A 15,000-nucleotide genomic window follows, 5' to 3' on the forward strand; every position below is an offset into this window, starting at 1 on the left:
CCCGCCGGCCGCCACGTCCCAACCCGCTGGGACGCCAGGGCCCGGCCCGGCGGGATCCTCCCCCGACTCAGAAGGGGGAGGCGCGGGCCACAGTAGGCGACGAGCCGCGCTCGGCCACCACGGCGGTGGCCGGCGGAAACCCTCGCTCTCCCCCGCGAACCCCGTCGAGGGGGAAGGGGAGGAGGGTCCTCTGCGAGCGAGTCGCTACGGCAGCGCTCCCATCACGGAGGCAGAGACAGAGGCGGCAGTCCGGGGGATCCGGTACCCCAAGGCACGCCTCTCGGATCGCTAGAGAAGGCTTTCTCACCGAGGGTGGGTCACACTCCCCCACACGCCAGCCGCCCCTCCTCGGGCCCGCAGAGGCGCCGAGGGACGCCTGGGGAAGGGAGGGGGCCTGCAGTACGAGGAAACACCTGCGTGCGGCCACCTTGAGCGTCCGCGGTCAGGGCGGGGGCCCGGCCGGTGCGCGCGTGCGCGCAACCCCACGAGGCCCCCCCGTCCACCCGCCTCCTTCCTTCCGAGGCAAAGCACCCCCGAAGTCAACCCACACACAACCGGTCGGAGGCAGAACGGCAGCCCCTCGGCGGCCGGCCGGCGCACGCGCCACCGGCCCGAACCCACCGCGATCGCTCACACGGCCCGCGCGCACCCGCCAGAGGGGAGCACGGGACGTGCGCTCGCCGGACGCCCTTCCCCGCGTGGGAGGGGCGCGTCTCGTCTCCCTCGACCGCCTCGAACCCCACACCGACGAGCTCCCTCAGGACCCACGCGCGGACACCGCGGCGGCGACCGGAGGAGGGGGCGCTGGGGGCGGGAACGACACACCACCGCTCGGCCTCGGGCACCTGAGGGACAACCCGGAGCGCTCCAGGAGCACCGCAAAGGCCCAAGCGGAGCCGACGCTCGCGCACACCCCCCGAGAGGGCAGCACGACGGGCCGGCGGGACGGCACCCCCCACCGCCGCGGAGGGGGGCCGCCCGCAAGTCCACAACCACTGGAGGCGACAGCGAGGGGTGCCTGCCGCGTCAGAGGACCCCGCCGACCCGCCCCGCGACGCAGAAGGCAGCGGGCGGGACGGCGAGGTCGGGCCGGGCTCCGCACCCCACACGCCTCCCCCACACGCGCCACCCGCAGGCGGGGAGAGGAGAGACGAGGGGACCCCACGGGGCGGAGCGAGAAGAACGGTCCCGTTCGCCACGAACGTCCGCCCCTCGCCCGTCGCGGCTCGGACCCGGCCCGGGAGAGCACGACGTCACCACATCGATCACGAAGAGCCCCCCGGGAGCGGAGGTCGGCCGGCCGGCCGACGCCCTGCTCCGGGGAAGGGGCGGCGGACAACCCAGCGGAGACGAGAACGCCTGACACGCACGGCACGGAGCCAGCGGGGTGGGGTTGTCGCGGCCGCCCCGGGCGCCCGCAGCGGAGAGCGCACGGGGGCAGGGTGGCCCTCGCCGCCTTCCCCGCCGCCCCCAGGCGGGTCAGAGACCCGGACCCGGGCCGGCACCGGGAGTCGGGACACGCCCGGGCGCGCGAGAGGACAGCAGGCCCGCGGGCCCCAGCAGGCGGCTCAAGCAGGAGCACGGCCGGCTAGCCGGGTCACCGGTAGGCCAGAGCCCCGCACGCATCCGGAGTCCCAACCTCTCCAGCGACAGGTCGCCAGAGGACAGCGTGTCAGCAATAACCCGGTGGCCCAAGATGCAGACTCGGAGTGAAAGATATACCTCCCCCGGGGCCGGGAGGTCGTGTCACCGACCACGCCGCCGGCCCAGGAAACGCGCGACACGGACACCTGTCCCCAAAAACGCCACCATCGCAGCCACACACGGAGCGCCCGGGGCCCTCTGGTCAACCCCGGGACACACGCGGGAGCAGCGCCGGGCCAGGGACGCCCTCCCGGCCGCCCGTGCCACACGCAGGGGGCCGGCCCGTGTCCCCAGAGCGGGAGCCGGAAGCATTTTCGGCCGGCCCCTCCTACGACCGGGACACACGAGGGACCGAAGGCCGGCCAGGCGCGACCTCTCGGGCCGCACGCGCGCTCAGGGAGCGCTCTCCGACTCCGCACGGGGACTCGCCAGAAAGGATCGCGGCAGAGGGACCGCGGCCCGGCCCGGGGACCGCTCCCCGGCACCCGGGGGACGGGGGCAGGACGGTCCCCGGCTCCCCACGGGGACTCGGAAACGAATTCGGCCGCCGCCTCAGACGGCCAGGATGAGCGCGGACGGACCCGCGACCGGGCCGGGAAGGGCGTCCCCAGCCTCCCGCGCCACGCGCGGCGGGTCCCCGCGGGTCGCGGCTCGGGCCTCGGGAGCTGCGGCGCGCTGGTCGACCGGCCCGGGCAGCCCCACGCCCGGCTCGGGCCCAGAAGCGCAGCGACAGCCTCTCCCCCACATAAACCTGCACGCCAGAGCTCTGACTCACAAGCGACGCGCCACAGCTCTGGCGCCACCGGGCCAGCCGGGCTGACGACCGCGGGCTTTCCGGAGCTCTGCACAGCTCACAGCGGGGACGGTCCCCTCCCTCGGCAGCTGCCACCGCAGCTCCGGAAGCCGAGAGCACGATCTAAAAGCGGCCGCCAGATGGAGCCCGACGACCGCCGCGAACGTCAGCGAGACAGATCCGGATGGCAGGCAGGGCGGCCCGTGGACCGCAAAAGCGAAACCGTGAGCCGAGAAGCTCTTCCCGAGGCCGAAAACGCAGCCCCTCTGCCCCAACCCCACACACACGGTGCCCAAAACGCGTCTCTGCCTCGACCGCGACAGAGTCAGAAGACAACCCACGGCGCGTGGGTGTTCGGAGATGCATCTCGGAAGCAGGGAGGGAGGGAGGGAGGGAGGGAGGGAGAAAGAACACACAAGGACTCGGTCGCGGGTCGCTGCAGACACACGGAGAGGCAAAATGCATAGGCTCTTCCGGAATCCACGCAGAGACAGACGGGGGGGGGGGTGGGGGGGCGGGGAATGGGGAAAAGAGACAGATGGTGAAAGGGAAGGAGGGAGGGAAGGGAGCAGGGAGGGAGGGAGGGAGGAAGACAATGGAGAAAAGAGAATTTAAAAAACGTCGATACACAGAGAAAACTTTTGAAACACTCCATTTTTAAAAGACAGACGGAAAGGAAAGAAACATGAAAAAGAGAGAAAGAATGAGGAAAGAAACGAAGGAAAGAAGGGAAAAAGAAACAGAGAGGAAAGAAAACAGAAGGAGAGACAGGGAACGAAAGAGAAATAAAGCACGAAGGAGAAAAGATCAGAAAGAGAGAGAGAAGGAAAGGAAGAGAGGAAGAAAAACCTACAGAAGGAGAGAAAGGAAGAAAGGAAGGAAGAAAAACGTAAAGGAGAGGAAGAAAGAAAACAGAGATAAGTACGTACACCTGTTCATTTATAAACATAAATACAACACTTTTCGTACGTAAACGTAAACGTATTTCTCGACGATCGCTTCTCTGTAGAGCGATGTGTATTTATTTGTATCACAGAAACACCTACATCTATCATATAGAAGGATGTTTCTATACAATCGGTACGTGTTTACTACACACGAGAGTAGTAAATGCAAAGATATACGCATTGTCGTTTACATACAAATGTACAAAAATGTTCACATTAATAAACGTCAGTAAATACATGGAAAGGAAAGAAAGAAAAAAAACGAAATGAGTCAACAGGCCGGGCACGGTGGCTCACGCCCGTCATCCCAGCACTTCGAGAGGCCGAGGTGGGCGCATCACATGAGGTCGGGAGTCGGAGGCCAGCCTGACCAACACGGAGAGACACGGTGTGCCTACTAAAAACGCAAACATCAGCCAAGCCAGGCGTGGGGGTGCCTCCCTGTAATCCCCGCTAATCAGGAGGCTGAGGCAGGAGAAGCCCTCGAACCCGGGAGGCGGAAGGTGCGGTGAGCCAAGATCGCGCCATTGCACTCTAGCCGTGGAAACAAGAGTGAAACTCTGTCTCAAAAGGACGAAACAGAAAGAAAGAAAGAAAGAAAGAAAGAAAGAAAGAAAGAAAGAAAAGACAGAAAGCAAGCAAGCAAGAAAGCAAGCAAGAAAGCAAGCAAGAAAGCAAAAAAGCAGGAAAGAAAGAAAGAAAGAGAAAAGAAAGCAAGAAAGCAAGAAAAAAGAAAGCAAGAAAGAAAGAAAGAAAAAGAAAAGAAAGCAAGAAAGCAAGCAAGAAAGAAAAGAAAGCTAGAAAGAAAACAAAGCAAGAAAGAAAGCAGGAAAGAAAGCAAGAAAGCAAGAAAACAAGAAAGCAAGAAAGCAAGCAAGAAAGAAACAAAAGAAAGAAAGAAAGCAAGAAAACAAGAAAGCACGAAAGCAAGCAAGCAAGCAAGCGAGAGAGCAAGAAAGAAAGAAGCAAAAGACAGAAAGCAAGAAAACAAGAAAGCACGAAAGCAAGCAAGAAAGCAAGAAAACCAGAAAGCAAGAAAGCAAGAAAGCAAGAAAGAAAAAGAAAAGAAAGCAAGCAAGAAAGAAAAGAAAGCAAGAAAGAAACAAAAGAAAGAAAGAAAGCAAGAAAACAAGAAAGCACGAAAGCAAGCAAGCAAGCAAGAAAACAAGACAGCACGAAAGCAAGCAAGAAAGCAAGAAAACAAGAAAGAAAAAGAAAGGAAAGCAAGAAAGCAAGCAAGCAAGAAAGAAAAGAAAGCAAGAAAGCAAGAAAACAAGCAAGCAAGAAAGCAAGCAAGAAAGAAACAAAAGAAAGAAAGAAAACAAGAAAGCAAGAAAGCACGAAAGCAAGCAAGCAAGCAAGCGAGAGAGAGAGAGAGAGAGAGAGAGAGAGCTGGGCGCTGAAAGCAAGCAAGCAAGCAAGCAAGCAAGAAAGCAAGAAAACAAGACAGCACGAAAGCAAGCAAGCAAGAAAGCAAGAAAGAAAAAGAAAGGAAAGCCAGAAAGCAAGCAAGCAAGAAAGAAAAGAAAGCAAGAAAGCAAGAAAACAAGCAAGCAAGAAAGCAAGCAAGAAAGAAACAAAAGAAAGAAAGAAAACAAGGAAGCAAGAAAGCACGAAAGCAAGCAAGCAAGCAAGCGAGCGAGCGAGAGAGAGAGAGAGAGAGAGAGAGAGAGACAGAGAGAGAGAGAGGCTGGGCGCTGTGGCTCACCCCTGTCATCCCAGCACTTTGGGAGGCCAAGGCAGGCGGACCACCTGAGGTTGGGAGTTGGAGACCAGCCTGACCAACATGGAAAAACACCGTCTCTACTAAAAGTACAAACATCAGCCAGGCACGGTGGCCCATGCCTGTAATCCCAGCTAATCAGGAGGCCGAGGCAGGAGAATCGCTTGAACCTGGGAGGCGGAGGGTGCGGTGAGCCGAGATCGCGCCATTGCCCTCTAGCCTGGGCAACAAGAGTGAAACTCTGTCTCAAAAAAAAAAAAAAAGGAAAAAAAAAAAAAAAAAAAAAAGTAATAAGAAAGAAAGAAAGAAAGAAAGAAAGAAAGAAAGAAAGAAAGAAAGAAAGAAAAGGCAAGGCCAGGCAAGGCCAGGCAAGGCCAGGCAAGGCAAATCTACCTGCTTTCACTACATCTGGGGAGAATCGGGAAAGTCCCCAACAACAACAAGGCCTAAAGTGGAGCTGCCATCTGTCAAACCCGAGCGGAAGAGTCCACGCGGGTTAAAGACACGAAGAAAGACAAGGAAACCATCGACCGAGGAGAAGAACAATCTGGCCCAGCCAGGGTCTGTCTCCTGAGGTTGTCTGGGCAACCAGGGAATGGGACGGAGGGAGGGCGGGCCTCCGAGACTCCGTCTCGAAACAGAAATCATGATAATAAAATAAAAGTAAGTTAAAAAAAAGAAATCACGCATAATTCCTAACGTGTTTGATGCCTCGAAAGGCGAGAGGCGTACGTACGTGGATGTCACGGTGGGGTTGTTTTTTGTTGTTGTTGTTGTTGTTGTTGTTGTTGTTGTTGTTGTTGTTTTTTCTTTTTCCCCGGAAACTCACTTTTTAATTATTTTGTTGCATTTCATTTTCATTTTCATTTTTTTGAGACGGAGTCTCGCTCTGTCGCCCAGGCTGGGGTGCAGTGGCACGATCTCGGCTCACTGCAACCTCCACCTCCCAGGTTCAAGCGATTCTCCTGCCTCAGCTCGGCCTCCCGAGTAGCTGGGATTACAGACAGTACAGCACAGCACGGCGCCCGGCTAATTCTGTGTATTGTGAGTAGAGACGGGGTTTCACCATACTGGCCCTGTTGGTCTGACCGCCTCTTGATCCACCGGCCTTGGCCTCCCAAAGTGAGGGGGTGACAGGCTTGAGCCACCGCGCAGGGCCCATTTATTTTATTGCATTGTATTTATTTATTTTAATTTATGTATTTGTGTATTTATTTATTTATTTATTTATTTATTTTTGAGACGGAGTTTCGCTGTTTTTGCTCAGACTGGAGTGCGATGGCGCAATCTCGGCTCACCGCAACCTCCGCTTCCCAGGTTCAAGCGATTCTCCTGCCTCAGCCTTCCTAGCAGCTGGGATTAGAGGCATGTGCCACCGCGCCCGGCTAGTTTTGTATTTTCAATTGAGACGGGATTTCTCCATGTTGGTCGGGCTTGTCTCCAACTCCCGACTTCAGGTGATGCGTCCACCTCGGCCTCCCAAAGTGATGGGATGACAGGCATGAGCCACCGCACCCGGCCTATTGTATTGTATTGTATTGTATTGTATTGTATTGTATTGTATTGTATTGTATTGTATCCTATCGTATCGTGTGGTATTTTATTGCATTGCAATGGATTGTATTGACTTATTTTATTCAGTTAGTTACTTTTGTGTTATTTTATTTATTTATTTGTTTGTTCGTTTTTGCCTGATCAAAGGTCAATCAGACCCAGTCGTCAAAGTGGCGATTTCCTAGGCAACAAAGGAGGGAGGAACTTGGAGGTGGGGGTGGGGGCGGTGGAGAAGACACAGTTGCCCCAGGCTGTGCGCAGGCGGCCTGGTGCTCCCTTCCTCTGTGAGGCCTCCGTTTTCAGAGTCACAGTGACCGCTAGGTGATGCCCGACGTCTGCCAGTGAGAGTGTCAGCCCGGAATGAATTGGGATCCCCTGGGGAGGGGGTGGGGGGAAGGATGGAGGCTCCCACAGCACAGTGGGTCACCGCGCCCTCCAAAGCGATCCCCACCACTAATCGACCGGGGCTCCTGGGGGGACGCAGCCTAAGTCCCCCACCCATCGGATCATCTGGAACTTCCGTCCAGAGACGAGAGACCGACTGGGAATTCTCTCAGTCAAGGTCCAAACTGAAAAGAATCACTGGCACGGACAGCAGGACTAAGGCCATTTCTAAAAGACTGGTTTCTGTGTTTTGGGTGAATCTGTGTATTTCCGTATCACAAAATGACTGACTTTGAACGTTACGATTTTTCTCCTCCTTACGTGTACGGTCCTGTGATAGACAGACCAGGGGACTCCTCAGCTCAGAGTCCATGAGGCCAGAAGCTGACGCCCCAAATTTCTATTGAGAATGAATTTAAGCACGCCAGCCAAACGCTCTGCCGTGAAACTGTCTGTCGGGAAGACAAGCGGGGGAGGGGGGAAGGGGGGGTCCGGGCGCCGTAGGCTCGCGCCTGTCATCCCCGCACTTTTGGGAGGCCGAGGGCCGGTGGATCCCTCGGCCCAAGCCTTGGCAACACGGTGAAACCTCGTCTCAAAAAAAAAAAAAAAAAAAAAAAAAAAAAAAAAAAAAAAAAATTACAAAAACTAACTGGTTTCATAACCTGGACTCAAAGTTAATAAATAGATAAATAGGCCGGGGGCGGTGGCTCACGCCTGTCATCCCAGCACTTTGGGAGGCCGAGGTGGACGGATCACAGGGTCAGGAGATCGAGACCATCCTGGCTACCACAGTGAAACCCCATCTCTACTCAAAATACAAAAAGTCAGCCAGGCACAGTGGTGGGCGCCTGTAGTCCCGGCTACTTGGGAGGCTGAGGCAGGAGAATGGCGTGAACCCGGGAGGCAGAGCTTGCAGTGAGCCGAAATCGCGCCGCTGCACTCCAGTCTGGGCAACAGAGCGAGAGTCTGTCTCGAAAATAAATAAATAAGTAAATACATAAATCAATAAATGTAAATAAATAAATAAATAGATTAAAATTGAAAACTAAAAAAAAGTAAAATAATTTAAAAAAAAAAAACGTAGCCGGCCGGTCACGATGGCTCACGCCTGTCACCCCAGCACTTTGGGAGGGCGAGGCGGGCAGATCCACTGGGGTCGCCAGTTCGAGACCAGCCTGACCCACATGGAGAAATGCCGTCTCTACTAACAATACAAAATCAGCCGGGTGTGGTGGCCCCTGCCTGTAATCCCAGCTACTCAGGAGGCTGAGGCAGGAGAATCGTTTGAACGCGAGAGGTGGAGGTTGCGGTGAGCCGAGATGGTGCCACTGCACTCCAGCGTGGGCACCAAGAGTGAAACTCCGTCCGAAGGGGAAAAAAAAAAATAAGTGCTGTATTCTGTTATTTTTGCTTCCTACCCTGACAAGAACATAATACAGCTGTTGTCTTTCTGCCTGCCTGCCTGCCTGCCTGCCTGCCTGTGGCAGGGCCTCATTCTGTCTTTCGCCCAGACTGGAGCGCAGTGACACAATTATGGCTCACTCACTGCAGCCTCAACCTCCCCAGGGTTAGGCGATTCCTCGAGGGATCCTACGGCCTCGGCCTCCCAAAGTGCTGGGGTTACAGGCGCGAGCCACCAGCACCCGGCCTGAGTTAATACATCTGGTCTCACTACGTCTTCACCACGCACCCACGAAGAACTCAAGTCAAGAGAGAGTCGGCAAGAGACTCTCAGCATTCTCTCCCGAAAGCACGTGTGTCCCGAGCTCCTGTGGTTTCAGGTGGCCGCGCGTAGAGGAGAGATTTCCAATGTTTCCGGAGAGGTGCGAGCCACAGTCACTCGGGGCATCCGAGCACGAGATGGGGTTTCTGACAGCGACTGAAGGGCCAGGAAGGGCCAGAATCTGCCAAGGCCCGCGTTCCAGGGTGGGGCCGATGGAACCCAAGGTAGAGGGAGTCAGCGGTCCGCACAGAGAGAGCTCCAGCCCTAGGCCCCACTGTGCAGACCGAATCAGAAGGAAGAGAGTCCTTCGTCCTACCTGCCACATCCCTCACATCCCCCCACTGAACTTGGGAGTGGATCCGTGTTCTAAACACGAGGTGACTCTCGGTTTGCAATGGATCACAAGGGGCCGGGCTTTCCAGAGTCGGCAGGATAAAGAAGTCATTCTGGCTCGGACTCCCCCATCCCACGGTAAACGGTCGGTAACGGTCGCTGGTGACTTTAAATGAGCCGGGGCTGGCCGGGCCGGAGCCGCTATGGGGGTGGGGGGTGGGGGGGTGGGGGGGCGGTGCCTGAGGCACTGCAGAAAGTGGGCCTGAGCCTCGAGGATGGCGGTGCTGCAGGGACCCGTCCAGGCTGCTATATGGCAAGCACTAAGCCACTATGCCTACCGAGATGCGGTTTTCCTCGCAGAACGCCTCTATGCAGAAGTACACTCAGAAGAAGCCTTGTTTTTACTGGCAACCTCTTCTTACCGCTCAGGAAAGGCCTATAAAACATATAGACTCTGGAAAGGACACAGTTGTACTACACCGCAATGCAAATACCTGCTTGCGAAATGTTGTGTTGATCTCAGCAAGCTTGCAGAAGGGGATCAAATCTTATCGGGTGGAGTGTTTCATAAGCAGAAAAGCCATGATGATATTATTGTTCCTGAGTTCGCTGATTCAGCTCGCTTTCCCCGTCCATCGTTGGGACATGTATATTGCAAGGCAGATCGGCTTACCAAAGGATCAGAATGTGACCAAAAGAGCCTTCGTTGAAATCCTTTCCTCCGGTGTCCCTTTGAATCATGATGTGAAACAGGGGGGAAAAGCCAGATCCTGACCAAACATTTTGATTCACATCTCTAGAGAGCTTTAGCAACTGCCTGTCCAAGTGTTGCGCCAAAACACTGGGACCTCGTCCTAGTTTATGTCACAGACAGCCTGAGACCGTTCTTACGGAAACACCCCAGGACACCGTTGAATTAAACGGATTGAATTGAGAATCTTCCAATTCAAAGTACTCCTTGAATACAGACTCCCCAGTGTCTTCTATCGATTCAGCTGTCCTTTCACCTGATACTGTCCCACTGGGAACAGGAACTTCCATATGATCTAAACAGGTTCAACATAAACCAAAAACTGGTCGAAGTGTATTAGGAGGACCAGCAGCAGTTAGTCCATGAGCCCCAAGCGTTGGCATTTTGCCATTAGAAGCCCCAAGTCCCGGAGACGGATCCTATGGACAAAACTGCACTGGTATTAGACACCTTCTGTCGTTGACGTGCCATCCACCGGAGCCCCTTCAAAAAAGTCTGTTGCCAGAATCGGCCAAACCGGAACACAGTCTGTCTTCTCGCAGAGGGGAAAGAGCCGAAAGGTAACCCCAATTCTTGCAAAAACACAAAGTTCTGGTGCGCCGACAAGGGCAACACCTCAGGTATTGAGCCCCACTATGGCATCTCCCCCAAATGCACCGCCTCGAAGAAATTCACGACTCTTGACTAGTGACAGCTCCACAACCGAGGAGAATAGGAGAAAATTAAAAGGGAAGTTTCCACCTAAAATCCCAAACAGAAAAACAAAAAGTAAAGCTAATAAAGGAGGAATAACTCCACCGAACATAAGTGATAGCCATGGAAGTGACAAAATTGGACTCTTCCATCATTCCAGAAGGGAAAATAGCCGCAATCGCGCCTCAGATTCAGGCTTTTAATCTACAAAAAGCAGCAGCAGCGGAAGGCTTGATGAGCCTTCCTCGTGAAAGGGGGAAAGGTTATTTAGCTTTGTGTTCTCACCACGGCAAAGAAGCTGTCAGTCAGTATCTTGAGCCATCTAGCTTCTCACCACCGCAATACCGGTTGGGTACCGTGCCAAATTGGAAGGGCCTATTTTAAACTTTCAGAGTCCACGCAAGCTGAAAGAAAATTCTCAGAGGTTAGAAGGATTGAGAATTACAGAGTCGAAGGCATGGAGATCTGCTCTACAACACTTTGGCATCCTCCGAAAGATGTTGCTCTTTCAGTTCTGTCCAAAGACTTCACAGACAGGGATAAAACTTCGCCAGCCAGAGGCCTGGTGTGCTGCAGGGAACTGTTTCGGTCTGCAACGGGAACACGATATTGCGATTCAATTCTTCCAGAGAACTCTCGAAGTGGATCCAAATGATGCTTATGCCTATAGTGCATTAGGGCGTGAGCTTGTCTTCACTGAAGAATTGGACAAAGCATCAGCTTGTTTTCGAAATGCTATCAGGGTCAATCCCAGACATTGTAAGGCATGGTAAGTGGTAATGAAGTGTAAAGACAAAGCCCTATGGATGGTGCCGGTACTCGCTAGTTTTTCTGGTTAGATAGCTCTTTATTGTCACGAATTTGGTTAAAAATACTTAGGGATGGTACATAGTGCTGAATAACTTCTAACTAAGATGTTTCCTTATGAAACGTATGTCTTGAACAAACTCTGAAATGAACTCATGATCCTAGAATACCAGATCCTTATACTCAACAGTTTCAGTCTTCTAGCAAACTTTTGCAGACGCTGTAGTTGTCTTTGGTTCGTGTATGTGTTTCTTTAGTTGTGTGACTTGATTCGTTACTTTTTCTTCGAGCACCGAAGTGGTGATGGGGACAAGGAGCGCTTGGGAGATTGGAAAGGAATAGCATAGTTCACTTATTGGAGAATAGAAAAATAGATGGAAACAACTCACGAGCTGCTGCTTTTTGACAGTGTTCCAGTTTACGGAGTTACTATGAAGAACTTCACGTACCCTTTCATGTAGCGGTCTCTCTGTTTTACTCTTTTGTACTCGTGTATAAGTGGGCACATAGGAAATTACTACCTAGGTCCTATTGTGATCAACTGAATAAGACATGAGAAAGTGTGGTCCTCCCTCTGCCTCAACAGCATACTCACCGTTGACATTGATTGCATTTTTCTGGACTGACTTCATAGTTTAAACGTCAAGAGAAGGCCGGGCGCAGTGGCTCACGCCTGTCATCCCAGCACTTTGGGAGGCCGAGGCGGGCGGGTCACGAGGTCAAGAGATCGAGACCATCCGGGCCAACACGGTGAAACCCCGTCTCTATTAAAAGTATAAAGATTAGCTGGGCGTGGTGGTGGGCACCTGTAGTCCCAGCTACTCGGGAGGCTGAGGCAGGAGAATCGCTTGAACCCGGAGAGGTGGCGGTTGCAGTGAGCCGAGATCACACCATTGCACTCCAGCCTGGGCGACAGAGCGAGACGCCGTCTCAAGAGAAATACATTAAAAAAATAAATACATACATAAGTAAATATCAAGAGAAAGTATAATTCTGAAGTCGTAACCCTGTGGTAGTTATTTTGTCAGATACGGTGGTCTTTGGGGTGACTTATTACAGCAGTGGCGTTCTATCATTTGATTTGCTTCTAAATCTGAAGCATTATATTACGGAAACATTTTTTGATTTGCGAATATGTTGTTCAATGGATCATATCTCATTTTGCTGTAGTAGTTACGTGGCCCGAAAGATGGCCAAAAAGATAGTGCCAGCTACTGCTGACCAACGTCACAATCAACTTGCCAATACTGCCTTCTCTTCCGATGGCTATGTTCTCCGTCCTATTTTAAGAACTCAGTTCTTCATAAGACTTGTGTCGTTTTCGATTTTTTCCCAAGTCTGGTTGATCCTTGTGTTGTGATGTTTTTAAATGTGTATTGTCTGTTCAGCTCTTTTGCAGGAGTCGCATTCTTAAAAAAATCTTAACCCTATCAAAAATTGTGTTTCAAGGAGAATTATTCAGATCGGCCAGCTTTGACTAGGAAGAGTGTAAATGCTGACGTATTTAGGTAGCTCTAAATACTGAGCAACTTTATTCTAACCACAAAATGGATAGCCTTTCTTTTGTCTTCACTTTCGCTATCATTAGCACAGTGTTTAATACCTTTTCTTCATCTATAACACAATTATAATGATATAGGAAGCCACTCAAATAAGGCAGACATGTTGCGTTGCACTTAAAAAAAAGAAGAAGAAGAAGAAGAAGAAGTCTCTCTGTGGCACAGAATGAGGTGTGGTTCGAATCTGGAATCTCCAGTGAAAACCAATGAAAGAGGGTGAAACCCCGTGTCTACTAAAAAAAAAAAAAAAAAAAAAAAAAAAAAAAAAATATGAGCCGGCCATGGTGGCGCTGAGACAGGAGAATCACTTGAACCCAGGAGGCAGAGGTTCCAGTGAGCTGAGATCACGCCGCTGCACTCCAGCCTGGGGGACAGAGCAAGACTCCATCTCAGAAACAAACAAACCCACCAAGCCAGTAAAGGTGTTTAATTCGATGGTGTCAGGCTCAGGTCTCTTGACAGGATACATCCAGCACCCGGGGGGAAACGTCGATGGGTGGGGTGGAATCTATTTTGTGGCCTCAAGGGAGGGTTTGAGAGGTAGTCCCGCAAGCGGTGATGGCCTAAGGAAGCCCCTCCGCCCAAGAAGCGATATTCATTTCTGGCCTGTAGCCACCCAAGAGGGAGAATCGGGCTCTCCACAGACCCCACAACCCCCAACCCACCCCACCCCCACCCCTCCCACCTCGTGAAATGGGCTCTCGCTCCGTCAGGCTCTATTCACACCGTGTGCTTTTGGAACCTCCAGCGTGTGTGCGTGGGTTGCGTGGTGGGGTGGGGCCGGCTGTGGACAGAGGAGGGGATCAAGCGGCGGTGTCCCGCGGGTGCCCGGGACGTGGGACGTGGGGCGTGGGTGGGGTGGCCAGAGCCTAGGGAACTCATCGCCGGTCAGGACGTCTCCCCTCCCGGTCCCCTCTCTGACCTACGCTCCACATCTTCGCCGTTCAGTGGGGACCTTGTGGGTGGAAGTCACCATCCCTTTGGACTTTAGCCGATGAAGGCCGGGCTCCCAAGAGTCTCCCCGGAGGCGGGGTCTTGGGCAGGCTCACAAGGATGCTGACGGTGACGGTTGGTGACGGTGATGTACTTCGGAGGCCTCGGGCCAATGCAGAGGTATCCATTTGACCTCGGTGGGACAGGTCAGCTTTGCGGAGTCCCGTGCGTCCTTCCAGAGACTCATCCAGCGCTAGCAAGCATGGTCCCGACGATCCCAGCTCCCAGCAGAGGCACTTTTGTTCACACAGGATCCTGGGCAGGAAAGTTCTCAGCAGGCTTAGGCCTCCTAGCCAAAAAGCCAAAACCACTTCTGGGATTTTTTTCAAAGAGCCAGTGGTTCCACAAGGGGCCGTGGGTAGTTGTGGAAATGGAGAGAAGTGTTTGCACATACATATTTGAGACAGAACGGACAGGGCTCGGTCACAGATCACTTAGGACACGGGCAGATGCACATGGAGAAAACTCTTCCGGCATCCTAGGGGAACAGAGGTACGATTTTTCGAGACAGTCGAGGGAGAAGCCACACCAGATTTTAGGATTGGATCTTTATTCCTATGTAGTTTCTATGAGGTATCCAAGTCCAGAAATCAACTCGCCAGTTCTGTACAGCATTCTGTAGGGAGATCAAATCTGGGATGTCAGAAGTTAAGAATTCGGGCCTTGGTGAGGGATTAGATTAGATGTACTTGAGCTTATTTTGCAAAAAAAGAGAGGGCGGGAGATAGCGAGAGCCAGAGCCAGAGACCGAGACAGACAGACAGACAGAGAGAGAGAGAGAGAGAGAGAGAGAGAGAGAGAGAGACAGAGAGACAGAGACAGAGAGACAGAGACAGACAGAGAGAGACAACGATACACAAAGAGGGAAAGACAGAAAAAGAGAGAGAGAGAGAGACAGATAAAGAGACAGACGGAGAAAGACACAGATGGACAGAGACAGAGAGAAACAGAAAGAGAGAGAAACAGAGACAGGAAGGGAGAGAGACAGGCAGAGAGAGAGAGAGACAAACAGACAGGCAGACAGACAGGCAGAGAAAGAGAGTAAGACAGAAGGCAGACACACACACCCCCCCACACCCCCCCCCACACACACAGA

General features: G+C 53.1%; 1 pseudogene; it reads left to right on the plus strand.

Moving 5' to 3' along the window:
- Window positions 1-9,316: 9,316 nt before the first annotated feature.
- LOC134809249 (cell division cycle protein 27 homolog) lies at window positions 9,317-12,794 on the plus strand (annotated as a pseudogene).
- The last annotated feature ends 2,206 nt before the right edge of the window (window positions 12,795-15,000 follow it).

Source organism: Pan troglodytes, chromosome 22, assembly GCF_028858775.2.
Source record: "Pan troglodytes isolate AG18354 chromosome 22, NHGRI_mPanTro3-v2.0_pri, whole genome shotgun sequence".
Lineage (NCBI taxonomy): Eukaryota > Metazoa > Chordata > Mammalia > Primates > Hominidae > Pan > Pan troglodytes.